Raw genomic sequence first — 15,845 nt, 5'->3', positions numbered from 1 at the left:
GATGAACAATTCAAATCCACTCTCTACTCCATTAAATCCATTTTATGCCCATGCAATGCCATTATTGTGAATAATGAATAGTAAATAGGCAAATCCATTTGGAAACAACTTATTGATGAAACTGAGTGTAAGTCAAGCAGTTAATATCCTCATTATAAATAAAAGTACTTTGAAGGAAAATCAGTATTCTATTAAAGAGATTTTTGTTCATAATGATCTCTATCACAGTTGTACCCTGAGATCCCTCCTACATGCTGTAAGCATAAAATAACAACCCTTGTCTCAGAAAGTATGCAATCAAAGCTGAAGGATGAAACAAAGATCCATGAAAGTGAGGTGACTTGAATGAAAATGCCACATAGGCCATAGAGATAAGCTTGGAAAGAAGACAACTCTCTTGACACGGTGCCTGGCTGGGCGCCTCTTCATCCTCAGGACTAGCCACCTCCCAGGTAAATAGATGATGCCAGGCACTTCAGGCTAAACCTTCCTGTGCAATAAGAACCTGTTTTCTTCTGTATCTGTAAGCCAGATGGACCACATGACTCCTATTGATCTCTAGCCTAAAGCTGAGGTTGCCTAAAACCCTGTAATAGACTCTCACCAGTAAAGTTTCTGCAGTGTCTGAAGATGCTCTAAGCATCAAAAAGTCTTACTTGTACCTGACTTGGATACCAGTGTATCTGCCAGGCCAAATCCAGTAAGGTTTTCAGATCTTCATGAGTACATTTGCAACAGAAGAGGAGAGGAAGAAAAGGAAATAAGCATGTGCAGCAAGCATTAAAATGGAGAGATTTTAACTGATGCTCTTCATTTGCAGCCTTCCAGTGTAATAATGTTAAGGCAATTAGCTATTCATTCACAGGATGTCCACAAATGTGAAGTGCTAAATTCACTTAAAAAATTGAGACAATCTAACAGGGTCATAAAGGACCCATAATGTGCTTTGTCTTCATCAGCATATCTGGAATTTCCTTGGTAAGTACTACAGTGGGGATGCTGCCATTTGCATTAACATACAAAAAAATAACTAAATCTACAAAGGAAAATGTGAGATATTCTGACACGTAGAAATTAATAAAACTTCTAGATGGGATTATGGATGCTGTTGAACAGGCTGCTAATGTATTTGGATTAATTTCAGAGAGATTCATTATCTCTGGGCAGAGAACAGTAAACTACATTTAAACTGATTTTTATTTCACAAGCAGTAAAATGTTATGGAAAGATAATAAAATGTGATTGTTTAGACTAACATTTCAGATAAGTCCCACAAAGGCAATGAACATTTGTAAAACATTTTCTTTTGGCAAGATGTTAATTTTAAGTTAAATTAATTCACTTGAATGCTTGAAAGACAGTTGAATGGAGTAACCGAGAGGGGATCTAATAATGCAAGTGTCTTGGAGAAGAAGAAACAGGCCATGGATCACCACTGCTCAGGTGCAGGGTTAGATAAAGAGCAAGAGGGGAGGGGATTCACCACAGAGGGACACCTGTGAACTGCAAAGTGGTTTATAATCCTCTCAAAGGACAGGAGAAAATTATGGCAGTTTTTTCCTGTCTTCTCTTTCAATCTGTTGCTATAACTCCCCCCGTCACACTTCAGCAGTAAAAAAGGTGAAATTCCACTATTTTGTTTTGCACCTTCATCCAGGGTTACAGTTTGCATTTTTTGCACTATCATTTTGTTATTGTTTAAATTCTCCTCTCCCTCCACTGTTTCAAAAATGTAATTTATATTTGATTTAGTATCTCCATAATACCACTATGCTTTTAGTCAGCTGATGTCTCTACCAGTCAAAAAAAGAACAACATAGGTCTGAGAGTAAACAAGAATCTGCTGTGTGTTTGAGAGTTCATGCAATTGACCTGAAGCTAAAAGCAATAATATAATATTTGGGCTTGCATTGCTTCTGACAGAAAAGAAGTAAACCTCCCTGCAAAAGTACAGTGAAATTTCTTCAGGCTTCACAAGCCAGAGACTGAAATATATTCTGAGCAGCACTAGGGGACATTCCTAAACACAGGGTGTGCTTTAATTGTACATCCCCTTCCACAAAGGTGTTACTTTCAAGATTATCAGCTTAGGAACTAAGAGACCTAGTTTATCTCTTCTCCACGGCAGTAAAATAAATAAATAAATAAATAATCTTACAAAACTTTATTATGCCTAGTATGGCATAAGGCAGATAGTTGCTTTTGCTTTATTAGCCAGAAATCCGAGAATTTGCTTGTATTTCCTTAGCAGGATGTTGGTTTCTGTAATGAGCAAGTCATCAAGGTTTTGTAATATATTTCTGGAAAATCTATTTTTTGAAGACAACCTATTTAACACTTTCATTTATCTGTCTCTAGAAGAATAATACAATATAAGCCTTTTAATTAGCTTTAAGAGAGTCTATTCAAAATGTTTTATCTGAGAAGACATAAATCTAATGTTTATATTTTAGTAATTTTTATGTTGAATGTCACTTTTCTAAAGATAGCAAAAGCTCTCAAGGACAGGTTCTCTTAATAAGGAGAGGCTTGAGCTAACCTGAGAGCTGCAGGAAAGGTAGCACAACAGGACACAGATGATTTGACTATGTGTTTATTTATGATTTAAGTTAGAAGAAATGGCTGCATGGGCAGCTATTTTGTATTCAAGACTGACAAATAAGGGTGAAATACCCAAGATCCTAAAGGCAGAAGACTCTTTGGATGCAGTATTATGGTGAGCAACAGCACTCAGTGCCATGGATGGAAAGAAAGGCAGGTAAGGTAGGGTGGTGACATTCCTGAAGAAGGGCCAGGGGGGAGGACAGGAGACGCTGTGGGCTGCTGTGGAGGGAGCAAGACCACTTGCACATAACAGATGACACAGAGAAGACCAAGCTGCTTTTTTGTATTAGTGTTCACAAAATTTGTGGCATGCTAAATACAGCATAATATTAGCAGGTAGGTAGAAAGGCAGGCCAGAACAGTTAAAGAGCTTGATAAAGAGAGGATAAATTAATTGTAGTCAAGTCAGCAGGGCATACTGAGATATACCTTAAAGCCGAAAGAATCTCTTGTGAATCATTATCCTCAAGATGTCATGGAAAGCTGGTGAAAGGCAAGCACTGTGCTTCTCTTAACATGGAAAGGATCCAGGGAATTAATATATCAGCTTGTTTCATACCCTGAAAGGGGCCAGAGCAAATGTTAAATGAACAATTTGTAAGTATGAAGATGACAGTAAGTTGATCCAGTGGATATAGCCGTTTTCATGTATACTGTAAATAGTTAAAAAGAATATAGTAGTTAATTATCCTCAAAGGTTATTGTGGATGAAATGAAGAATAATTAGGTTGTTTCACGGCAGGGAAATGTTGGCGGTTAGAGCAACTTTCTACTTAATAACAAGGACAGCGAAGTGCCACAAGTACCTGAAAAGGTTATGAAAACTAAGCTGAAGATTTCCAGAAGCATGTTGGGTAAATACCTGCTAAAGAGCATTTAAAAGAGACTTCCCCTACTTCAAAGCAAGAAGATGAAATAGAAGACTATGATATATCTTCAAGCTCTTTATTCCTCAGATTCTGTGTTTCATATGTAGTAGGTGTGTATCTTCCTTATAGGTTCCAATACATCTGTATTTTTCTTTCAGATTTTCATATATTGATTTTCAAAGGCACTGCCAGATGCCTATAAATCTTGCTAGCTCAGAGCTTTATGGAAACCTTCAAGGTATTCAATGACTTTTAACTCATCATAAGATTTTATAAGAACACTAGTTCTCTCTCTCTGTTTCAAAATACAACTCCCCTCAATATTTATAGTCTTTACAGCTATAAAGAAAGACTTGCCAATATGACCAAAACGTAGGCTAAGACAGAAATCAAAGAGAATGAGATTCTTGTTTTTTAACATTGATTTTTGGAAGCTAGATGGATTTTGAAACATTCATGATTTGTCATGAGACGAAGAGCAATAGATGCTTTCTCGTAGTATCAGAAAGAGTTTCAAGTAAAAAACAAAAACAAATTTAAATTTACTCCTCTTTGCTGGGTTTGAAAGCATCCTATTCTCATATTGCCTTGTTTAATGACTTAAGTATGTATTTCATCAGCAAGATAGAAGGAACAAAGTAACAGGAAATTATTACGCACATAACTCAAGTCTTAGGTTCCTAATGAACTACTTTTGCACTACTGAAAGAATAGAAATAATAATAACAATAAAAAATTAGACCTCCTCTTCTAGGTCATCCTGAATTAAACTTTGTAATTTAGAACACTCTTACATGGGAGCAGGTAGCATAACACGAGCCTGTTTCTAACACAATCATTATTTTTTTTTTCCATTATCTATGTGTAAACCCAGAATAACTGTAAAGTATGCTACATACAACAGCAAGATTGAAAAAAGTGTTATTTGTGATTGTGGTGCTCTTGACATAGTGCTCAGGTAAGTTTTACATGTCACTCCCACCCTGACAGGCACCATTTCATATCTCAGACATGATAGGAGTCTAATTCTGTCACTATGCTCTTACCATAGTTATGCTACTACATGCTAGCTACTACTCAACATACATTTTTTTTCTGCTCTCACTAAAGTCATACAAAAGCTATAAAATCTATGTCAATTTTACCTATTTAGTATTTCTCTTTCACTGTTAATTACTTTTTACATCACAACGATACATTTTCTTTTTTTGTGTGTGATTTTTTTTCCATTTTCTATTTGCTATTTAAATTGTATTTGGGTTTCAATCTTTCAATACCTAAGCCCAGATTTACAAAATACATCCTCTCACTCCACTGACCTTGTTTTGCATATACACCTATGTGTGCAAATTTATTGGTTTGACTGAAATCAAGATAATCTCCTAAACACCATTTGGTTAATCCTTTATGTAGATGTGTATCCTGAACACAAATACAAAAGGTGCAAAACCTGACTTTACAGATAATGATTTAACAAAGCATTTGGGTGCATGATCATCTATAGCGTAAGAATACCACTGTCTGTTTAATGTCCAGTGTTTTGCAAGACTATGCCCTAATGAGCAATTTAAATGATGAGATATGTGTCTGCAATTAATTTTTTCCACAAAAGAAAAAAAAAAAGCAACAACAACAAAAAAAAACACAGGCATGTATTATACAAGCCCAAAGCAAATCTGTGAGCTGGAGGAAGCTGGGCAGAAATATACTAAAAAAATGAGGTTCTGTTGTTCATATGTTTATAAAGCACCCCTTGTCAAACCCCACATTGTTTGTCAGGTGTAAAACTGTTTCAGTCCTAAACCAACGCTTACCCTGGAGAAACTGAAGAACTGGCACACAGGAACCAATATGGCATGTATCTAAGACAACCTGTTAAGGTCGTACAAGAACAATAGTATAATTCCCTAAGTATATAAAATCTATAATTTGAGCACTGCATTTTAGGCAGCTTGATTAGCATAGGAGATTAATTGAGAACACTTTTTTTTTTTTTTAGCATACCAATCCCTCAGAATCAATAACCTTATATTAATTCTGCGCATACAGTTGAAATCTACCATCACCAGTTTATTTTAAACATAACATTTTGCCTTCAGAAAAGGAATGAAGGCAAGGTGTCTTGGTTGTTTGTTCTCCATTGAGCTTCATCCATGCTCACCACCTCCTGGTTCCCTATTTAAGATAAATTATCTTCATTGATTGAAATGAAATAGAAAGAATCTTTGACTGGGAAATGAAGTGATGAAGATAGATGCTTTTACCTCTTCACTTTAAAACAAATACTTTAAAGTGTTTTAGAAAAAAAACAGGACTGCTACAGCAAAATGTAGGTTAGGTACCTGAGAAGTATCATGCAAACTGACAGGAAGATGCTGCATGATGCTGAAATGTAGCTTTTGATTCACCAGCTTTCATAACACTGAAACGATGTTGAAGGACTGCTGAACTAATCAATTACTGTGTGTAACGGTCTCAGAGGAACAGCTGCACAAATAGACTGAACGTTACAGAGATCACAGGTGCTGGGATTTTAAGTCTATCATCTGTGCAAGCATAAACATTTAAGGCCAGCGTCTCACATAACACCCTCTCAGACAGTGTGGAAACAGGCTTATCACAGTCATTTTAGCCATTTCTTACACCAGCAACCAATACTTTCTAAAAGTCTTATCTGCAGAGCCAGAGTTTAGTGCTAACAAATCTCTCTCAAAATCAATTAGATTAGATCCCAATGTTGGAAGATTTATTTGTGGAGAAAGGCAACAACTGTAGAAACAGGAAACATTCTTATTTTTGAACACCTTTTCCTTTCCTTTTTTTTTTTCTTTTCTTTCCTTTAAAAAAAAAAACTTGAAAAATAATACTATATAGGTGCTATATTTCTATCACAAAACTGTAAAAAAAGTCAGTTGAATACTCAATGGCAGTATATTTATGGTACCTGCCATAGAAATGATAATGACCCCTTTTACACTTATAATCAGTGAATATTTCATGTTAAATAATGAAATTAGTAAATAAATTATGAAAATATGATTTATTTTTACACAAAGTGGGAAAGCAGAAAAAAAAATCCAGCTCAGAAAAAGAAAGAGCATTGAAAAGCCATCGTAAGCCAGAGTACCTTGCTCCTCAAAGTATCCTGTTTGGTTCAGAGGAAAAGGTTATCAAAGCCTGCATCTTGTATGTGACATTCTGCAGAATAATTTGTACCATTTAGAAATTAGAAGAATAAGGATATGTATAAAATGAGATAGAATAACATTTAGAGCAAGCCAGTGTTAATCCTAACAAGACACATCAACACTTTCAAAGTGGTTGCTGCCTGCCGAGATGCTCCATTGCTCTGTTTTCTGCTGTAATGCAAAGGATGTGTGAGCTGTTGCAAAAAGTAAGACAAGGCAAATCGCTGTGTGTTATCTGGGTCTCACTGCAATGTCCAGACAAAGTGAAGGAACACAGACTGAGGCCCTAAGCAACTCACTCTAAAAACTAGCAGAACTGGGGTAACTTTCTCTGCGGACATAAAAGCAGGCAGTAAAATCTTAAATGCCACTGCTCTTGAAAACACCTTGATGTATCTTCTGTGAACTTAAGAAGCAGATTGAGCATTATTTATATTCCAGAATATGAAGAACTCTCCACAAAGGCCTGAATTTCATTTACATGTAGCTTAAATTAAACAGGATATATCATATTATTTCACAAGACTGCCAGTGACTGGGACTAATCTGGAGCAATGTTCTGATACCGCTGAAATCAAAGACTAAAATCCTATTAATTTCACTGTAGCCATGCTTTTATCCAGCTGCACACAACAGGAATCCGCTGGGGAAGCTGCAGCGCATCCCAAGAAGAGGTAACTAAAATGCAATCATTCATAGTTTTGTTTGAAGGCTAGAGGGATGTCCAGATGTAAGGGATATCTATGAACATAGGGGAAAACATGCTGCAAGCCAGTCATCAGGGCTTTCCTAATTGAATCTGGGTCTCTTACGAAACTGAGCTTAGATTTATGTTTGTTATGACTAATTAGCTGGTAAATACCATAAATAAAGGAAATGGTGCAAAGGTTGCAAAATGAAAATAAGCTATAAAAGTGCTGCACTGTCAGAAAAACACAGAGTTTGAGGAAGAAAGCTGATGTGTTGCTCTCTCATGGAGTTTCTTTTGTCTACAGCTTTTGTAACTTGTCAGAATTGTAATTCTGAATCTAAACTCCATTATTAGTAGAAATGAGGTTGATATTTTCAGTGTTTGTGGAGTTAACGAGAGGGTTAAACGAGATGATTTTCTCTCTTTAGTCCTGAGGCTGTACTCAAGTGTTCTGCATCTCATAGAATCATAGAATATCCCGAGTTGGAAGGGACCCATAAGGATCATCGAGTCCAACTCCTGGCACCACACAGGTCTACCCAAAAATTCAGACCATGTGACTAAGTGCACAGTCCAAACGCTTTTTAAACTCCGACAGGCTTGGTGCAATGACTACTTCCCTGGGGAGCCTGTTCCAGTGTGCAACCACCCTCTCAGTGAAGAACCTCTTCCTGATGTCCAGCCTGAACCTCCCCTGCCTCAGCTTGACATCATTCCCATGGGTCCTACCACTGGTGACTAAAGAGAATAGATCGGCGCCTGCCTCTCCACTTCCCCTGTCCTTCTTTCTCACTCTTTTGTGCTATGCTTGGGCAGCTACACTAGGAGACAGACTGGGGCAGATTCATGTGGAAAAAAATTATTCTCCGACTGTATTTTTTCATAATTCTCAAGGTAGGATATAAAACTGTACTGGAAAACCTAAGTGGAGGCAGGAGCAAAGTGCATCTGCTTCAATGACGTTGCAGTAAAAGTTATTTGTTGTACTCACATGGCTCATTAAAAGAAGATGAGGTAGACACTGTACTAGATTAGGTAAGTGGAATGCAATTATTGATGACAGTTTTACCCGGTACATCTAATAGCATCCAGCTCCACATATAACCTAGAGCAATCTGAAGGCTGCCCTATATTTCATTTTTAATGCTCTCAGATACTTTTTCCAAATAGCCATGATTTGAGAAGATCTTTTCTTCCTAAGAGTTTGTTTGATTGATCGATTTTTAACAGAAACAGAGAAGATGGGGTGCTGGGGTAGCGGTTCTTCCTATCCCATAGGAATCCTCCTTGGGCAAAAGTGTTTCAAGTAGGACAGCAAAACCAGATTTTGCAAGTTTACTGAAGGAAAATACCTGCCAAACCACAGATGAAAATCAGAGCTTGTATGCTTTCAGAAACACTGTATGAAGTAAAACCACAGTAAGTGATTCTTGGACACTGAATTGTTGAAATATTGTCATCTTACCAGATGAGGACTTGTACTTTCCTTTAGTGCTGCTTGAGTTACCAGTCTCACTGGATTGTTGTGGCAGGTCCATTTGCACTGCAAAATGGAAATTCTTCCCATGTCTGCAGGATTAGAAGCAACAAAATAAAAATAAATGTCTGAGAGGAATCACTATGTATGTAAAAGCAAAGAATGCTAGAAAATTCAGCTGATGCAATTTGATTGTGATTTCTCTGTATGACCTGACTATTTATTTAGTTTATAAAATCAGAAGAATCCCCTCTAAATTTTCTAAGAATATCTGGATTAAGATTTTTCTTACTGATATTCAATAAAATCTTAACTATTTTATTTTTACTCTGATCAGTGAAAGATTTTTCCAAACCATCCACCCACTATATCTTCACGTGCAGACTCGTGATAAACTAACTCATTAGCTGAGACATGGTAGCTCTCCAAAGACAAGATTAATCTCATGACCTTATACAATTATATTCGAGCTAATTGTGTAGGCTCATTTTAGAGTCAGTGGAGTAGGATTCATCTGCTCATTAAACAGCTATCCCAAGATGAGATGAAGCTCACCCCAGACACACCTGTTTGTTTCCGCTGACTTTAACACGAACTTAGACAACTAGCTTAGATGTAGACATCTCTGACACAGATTTCTAAATTTAGAGTAGTGAACCCTACCCAATGTGCACTCCTAACCCATGGCACACTGGGAGAAATTTGATGCAATGAAAGAGAGTTAACTAATACTACTTCACATTTTATGTGTCGACCCCCGACATGAACAATTCCTACTGTTCAGCTGATACACATCGACAACTTCACTTATTGAGCTGCAATAACTTGCTGTTGAGAGTGAGCTGTTAATCATGCAATGTATTCCAGCTCCTCAGTTATGTGCGAAGACTGGGAGAAACAAAAATGTATTTATTTTTTCTTTTTTAGCATATAGATATGCTGATATTATCATGGGTTTGGCAGGACGGATTGTGATACACTGGCCATAAAATAATCACCCTTTTCATGGAACAATATTACATTGTCTTTTTTTTTTTTTTCCTATAACATCTGAGCCAGCACCAGCTATCCAAACTCTCAGCACTTCTTAATTTTTCTCTCTTGGGTATGCAAAGAGAGAAGAAGATCAGGTAGCTGACTGATGTTGATTATGGCTGAGTAGCCAAAGTTTGGATTCCTAGCCCTGAGCAGGATATCATATGTCCAGTTTGTTTTCATGTCATAGTGTCTCTGTGGATTTTTTCTTCTGGGATTTTGCAGCTGTCTTATTGTATCAGCTTTTAAAGTATTCTCTACTTCACTTTGCAGTCTTGTACATACTGGCAAAGTGAATGACATTCAGACTGAAATTTTTCCCCTCAGAAGGCACATCAGTCACAGTGAATACAAAAATGTCCACCTATTTTCTCAATACCAATTTGTTCTGTGGCATGAGAAATGTTTCCTAGATAATTGCCTTACCTGGCACTCTAACAACTGGACTTTGTATTGTCTATGGTTATCTTTCATGGCACAGTAGGGAATGTTGAATTTAAAGTAAAGCTAACACTAAAAAAAAAAAAAAAAAAAAAAAAGGCATACCCTCCCTGGTCTTACAATACCTTTTATTTTTTTTTTCTTATGAATTCTCAGCTTTCCTTTCAATTCCTTTCTACTGAATTCATCCAAAACCTTCATAAATTTATAGATAAGGATGTAATACCTTGTAATATATATACATACATGTGTATCTATATTAATGTCCTCAAATTCAAGTGCAGAAATGGCCAGTTTGGGTCTAAACACCAGCCGATGTATATGAACGAGGCCTGTCATAGCATTTTCTTTAACAACTTTTGCCAGACCAAAACTTCAGATGTCAGAGACTGAAGCAGGATCAGCATAAAATGCTGAAGTTACACTGAGGTCATAGAAGCTATGCCAATTTAAGCCTGAAGGACACACAGAGCTCTTTCAGGTATACCTGAAGAGTCCTCAAGAGTTCTTCATGCTGAGAGAAGTGGTAATTTACTGGGAATCATAAACCCAGCCCAAGTGGGCTTAACTCATTCAGGTTATTCACTGCAAGGCACCTAAACCCTGGAAACAAAGCTGGTTGGAGGGAAACTGGTATGGTGAACAAAGACCTTAATGTAAGCCTGTTTTGCAGCAGTTTATTTTGTCTTTTCAGTGTGTTGGGAATAGCCTAGGGCAGGGAGGATGAGGGAAAACAGTTCGCATGGCAGCATAAGTTCTGCTTAAGTCTCAGGTATTAATGTGGATGGGATAATGAGTCAACACACCTCAGCTGTGACACTCTGCTACACAGCTACTCCAAAAGCAGGCCTGTGTTCCCTATTGCTGCTATGACACTGCAAGCACACCAAGCAGTGATGCAAGGGAGACTGTTGTCCCCTAAGCCCTCTGCCTCCTCTCCTCATGCCTCCTCAGTAAATCCACCTGAGAAGGGAATGAACTGTGACGGGCATCTTCATAAAAGCTTGATTTAGTGAAAACTCAAATTCAGTTAGCCTTGTCACACATAGTAAGGCAAAAATCCCTCTCCCTTTGTTGTAGTCAGCATCTGTTTGCAGAGCTCCAGGGTAAACTTCCCAAAGTGGCCATTAGGCAAAGTGCTCACTTCAGAGCATCAGATGGAAAGTTCAGCAACTTTTGTCCAAAACCTGATTCCCTTGAGCATGCCCCACACCTCTTCTGACACGCAAGCAAAATGAGTTTGCTCTACCAAATCTCTGTGCATGCTCATCACTTTGTGCACTTGTGCTGTCCTCCCACCGCCCCTGCTGGTCTCTCTTGGGGAAAACTATCTATCAAAGTAAAAGCACAAAAGGGATGTGATAAAAGCCAAAATTCCCCAGACTTCTGAAGGTGGTCTTCTGTTACAGGTAATAATGAAAGGAGCAAAGGATTATAACTGTCAAAACCTCAACTTCTGCAAAAGAACAAAATTAATCGCTTTCCACATAGGTGCCACAAGCTCTATCTTCAGCTGATTCAGGTTGAAGCATAGGAGTTTAGGGACTGAAAGCCAAAGAACAGAAAAAAATAACATTTTGTGATATCAGATACCAACTCAACAAATTTATCTGAATGCACATTTCTAACCTCCTGGCTATGAAACACAAAAAGGAATTTAATTTAAACTAGATTCAAGAACTCTACAAACTCATCCTTCTCTTGCTAAAACAGCCAGAAATAGATTTTCAAATGTCATTTGTCAGAAAAAGAAAGGTGAACAGGACAAAATAGAGCCACTGAATTCCAAATTTTTCTGACCTATGCCCAAAGCTGTGTATACCACTTTAGCTTAATACAGACAGGTCCAATCCAAAAGATAGTTTTATGAAAATACGATTTTTTGAAAATGTTAGTCCTTCTCCTCCAGGGCCTTAACAGATACGAGCTTTTTAACCTCATATTCAACTTTCAAGTTCAATTACAATGAAACAATTTCTGTGCTAATGGTAATTCTTCATGAATCTTGGTTAAGGTGTTAATGAGCTACTATTCAGTGCTAACAGGAACTGCATGCAAATTGTTTTTCACTAAACAATTTTAAAATACTCTTATTTTAAACTTTTTCATAATCATGCATCTCACATGTTTTGCAGCAGAAGCCAGCTAACTCCTGAATTAGATGCTTCAGTTTTCCTGAAGTTGGATGGTTAAATATTTTAGTGTTGTACCTGGGTAATGCCAAGTAGGGCTTATGTCAATATCTGAGTAAAAGGCAGAGAAATGAAGGCATATCGCCTTTAAATGCATATAACATCCTAATAGATTCAGTGCTGGTCCTCATATTTATGACATTCTCTGTCCACACATGAATAATGTTGTAGTGAATCTTTGGCAGAAATTGCATGTGTCTCAGCGTTGATGAAGTTGCAGCAGAGGGGTGGCAACAAAAAAGTGCATATGAGTGTGATTAAATCATTGTCACTGGTGACACTTAGTGGAAAAGGGGAGATCTTTGCAAGTACAGTGGAACCATTTAAATTGAAATATTAGGATGTTATATTAAAAATACTAGGTTATTATATTGAATACTTGGTAAATACTCACCAAGAACGAAATATAGCAGCTGACATACATACCATACAACTTTAACAGTTCCCAAGAGACCATCTTGGACAATAAGATTGCTTTCCAGATTAAAGACCCATTGCTTTCACGTCTGGAGGCAAAGAACAGCGTCTTGGGCTGAGGACCTCATTACTGAGCAGGGCTTCATCTGAGAAAAGAGATCATTGATCAATGCAATTATGTTAAAAATAAACTAAACTAAGTGCTGAGAAACAATGATAAGGAGAGAAATTCTCAATATGCTGCCTGCAGAAAAGGTAATAGATTAAGCCGCGATAAATAAAGGAATTTAATAGCCATGTCCTTTCACCAGAAAGCAAATGTATGTCTTTATTACTAAGTGTAAAGATACTTTAAAGAAATGAGCAGATTTAGATGCACCTCACAAAAGGCCTCATTTTGCCCTCTCTTCCTTCAGGAAGAATGGCCTCGCACAGGGGAAAACATTGTCTCTGTTTGCGAGGAGGGCATGGAGGTGTTGGCCTCAGAAGCATTTCACACAGCTCTTTTGCTCTTCAATATCAAGGCACCTGGGGAATACCCTGGATTTGGAGGTTGCAAATTAGGGCAGTGGAAAATGCAGTCACTGCAACTGCTTTTGAATTCCAATTCACCTGGCAAATAGCTTTAACTCCACAGAGCTTTACTAAAGCACCTTGATATTTTCCAGCTTTATTCTAAAACAGATTGCCTTTAAAAAAACTAAACAGTTTCACTGAGTTTTCAGCTTAGCAAAAGATTTCTCTGGATTTTCAAACAGTTTCTATAATTCAGAAAACACTCCACATAAACCCAGATTATAACCAGATTATACTGCAGCCATACAACAGTAATTCTTTGCACACATTTTCTGTTTGATAGTTGAGGGTTTGGTGATACTTCCTATTGCAAGAACAATAGATAAGCTTCCAAAAATTTGGCATATGTTTAAAGAAATTTTCCTTGTTTAGTTTTTCATAGCCATTTTCATATTTTCATAGCCATTTTTCATATTTTTTTCATAGCCATCATTTAATATTTTCTTGTCCAGTATGTTTGCATCAGTTATTCAGTAAAAGAATCAAACAACACATATTTCTACAACATGAAAGTTTACCATCTATTGACTGACCCCTAGTGGAAATAAAGTGAAAATTAGAATAATTTTTAATTGGTATTGTATGATATATTATGGAGACTATGGGGCTATGGGGGCTATGAATAAATTTAATTTGCATTTTAGAAAAATATAAAACAAATCTGAGTGCATGTGATTTTTCTTCTCAAATTATATTCAAGTATGTTATTGAAATGATAAAACCTGAAACCAGACCCCGTAAAAACAACAGTTGATCACAATGATTGTTGCACTGGACATTGAGAAATTAGTTCATAAGTTTCATTCAAGCTAAGTAACTCATTTAAAAATGCTAGTGTGTAAAAAATATGACAAAAGTACAGACCCAGTGTAATGCTGCTCTGCAACAGGGAACAGACCCTGCTACTTTCTCTGTGCGAGTCAAAATCGGTCATAAATAACGACAAATTTTAACTCAGAAGTCATAGAATCATGGAATCATAGCACATCCTGAGTTGGAAGGGACCCACAAGGATCATGGAGACCAAATTCTGGCTCCACACAGGACCACCCAAAAATCAGTCTCTGTATCTGAGAGCATTGTCCAGACACTTGAACTCTGGCAGGCTTGGTGCCATGACCACTTCCCCACGGAGCCTGTTCCAGTGCCTGACCACCCTCTGACCAGGGTTGAGGCATCACTGAAAAACATTCTTACTATTTTTTTCCCCTTTTCTTCACTGTGTTCCTTAACTGAATCTCTCCTGTAACAATTGCTAGTTGGTACATGAAGGAATAAGGAGTGAATGTATATGTGTATGTGAGATATCAGTTTCTGTCCCTTTTTTCTAGGACCTGGAAGTAATTGAAAACTTGCCCAACAAGCAAGAATGCTGAGGGTATTTCTTCACTACTTATCCATCTTGCCTGTGCCCTCTTGCCTGATTACCAATGAAATTCCACCTCCTCTCCCCTGACTCTGCTGGATTTCAGATACATCTTTGCAATTAAGCCTTTGGTTCTGTAACATATGGCTGTTGATGGTTTTGAATGAGGAGAACACAGTAGCATCTGGAGGGCTTTGATTAAAAAATAAATTGAATGTAAAATAAGCCAAAACAGTTTTTTGTAAAGATGCCTCTTTCAGTCAAATCTCTCTGTTATTAGAGAAAATATTAATGGGTATCACAGAATCATAGAATTGTAGGGGTTGGAAGGGACCTCAAGAGATCATTGGGTCCAAACCCCTGCCAAAGCAGGTTCCTTAGAGCAGGTTGCCCAGGTAGGCGTCCAGATGGGCCTTGAATATCTCCAGAGAAGGAGACTCCACAACCTCCCTGCACAGCCTGTTCCAGTGCTCCGTCACCCTCGCCGTGAAGAAGTTCTTTCGCATGTTGGTGCGGAACTTCCTGTGCTACATTTTGTGGCCATTGCCCCTCGTCCTGTCCCCACAAACCACTGAAAAGAGGTTGACCAAATGCCCCTGTCTCCCACACTTCAGGTATTTATAAACATTAATAAGATCCCCTCTCAGTCTTCTTTTCTCCAGGCTGAACAGACCCAGGTCTCTCAGCCTTTCCTCATAGGGAAGATGCTCCAGGCCCCGTATCATCTTTGTGGCCCTCCGCTGGACTCTTTCCAGGAGATCCCTCTCTTTTTTGTACGGGGGAGCCCAGAACTGGACACAGTACTCCAGGTGAGGCCTGCCCAGGGCAGAGTAGAGGGGGAGGATCACCTCCCTTGACCTGCTGGCCACGCTCCTTTTAATGCATGCTGGGATCCCGTTGGCCCTCTTTGCCATGAGGGCACACTGCTGGCTCATGGTCAACCTGTCATCCACCAGGACCCCCAGGTCCTTCTCCTCAGAGCTCCTCTC

At 38.0% G+C, this 15,845-nt stretch overlaps 1 long non-coding RNA gene across 2 annotated transcripts in view; it reads right to left on the bottom strand.

The window, feature by feature from the left end:
- The window catches only part of LOC106031637 (uncharacterized), a 69,867-nt gene that overhangs the window by 23,555 nt on the left and 30,467 nt on the right, over positions 1 to 15,845 (bottom strand). For both annotated transcript variants that reach the window (XR_010830140.1, XR_010830141.1), the window contains 2 exons: positions 12,924 to 13,060; positions 8,818 to 8,921 (listed from right to left, as the gene is read on the bottom strand). This is a non-coding gene — a long non-coding RNA (uncharacterized lncRNA). The remainder of the gene's footprint in view (positions 1 to 8,817; positions 8,922 to 12,923; positions 13,061 to 15,845) is intronic.

Source organism: Anser cygnoides, chromosome 3, assembly GCF_040182565.1.
Source record: "Anser cygnoides isolate HZ-2024a breed goose chromosome 3, Taihu_goose_T2T_genome, whole genome shotgun sequence".
NCBI classification, from domain to species: domain Eukaryota; kingdom Metazoa; phylum Chordata; class Aves; order Anseriformes; family Anatidae; genus Anser; species Anser cygnoides.
This window is presented reverse-complemented; position numbering and strand designations above follow the sequence as displayed.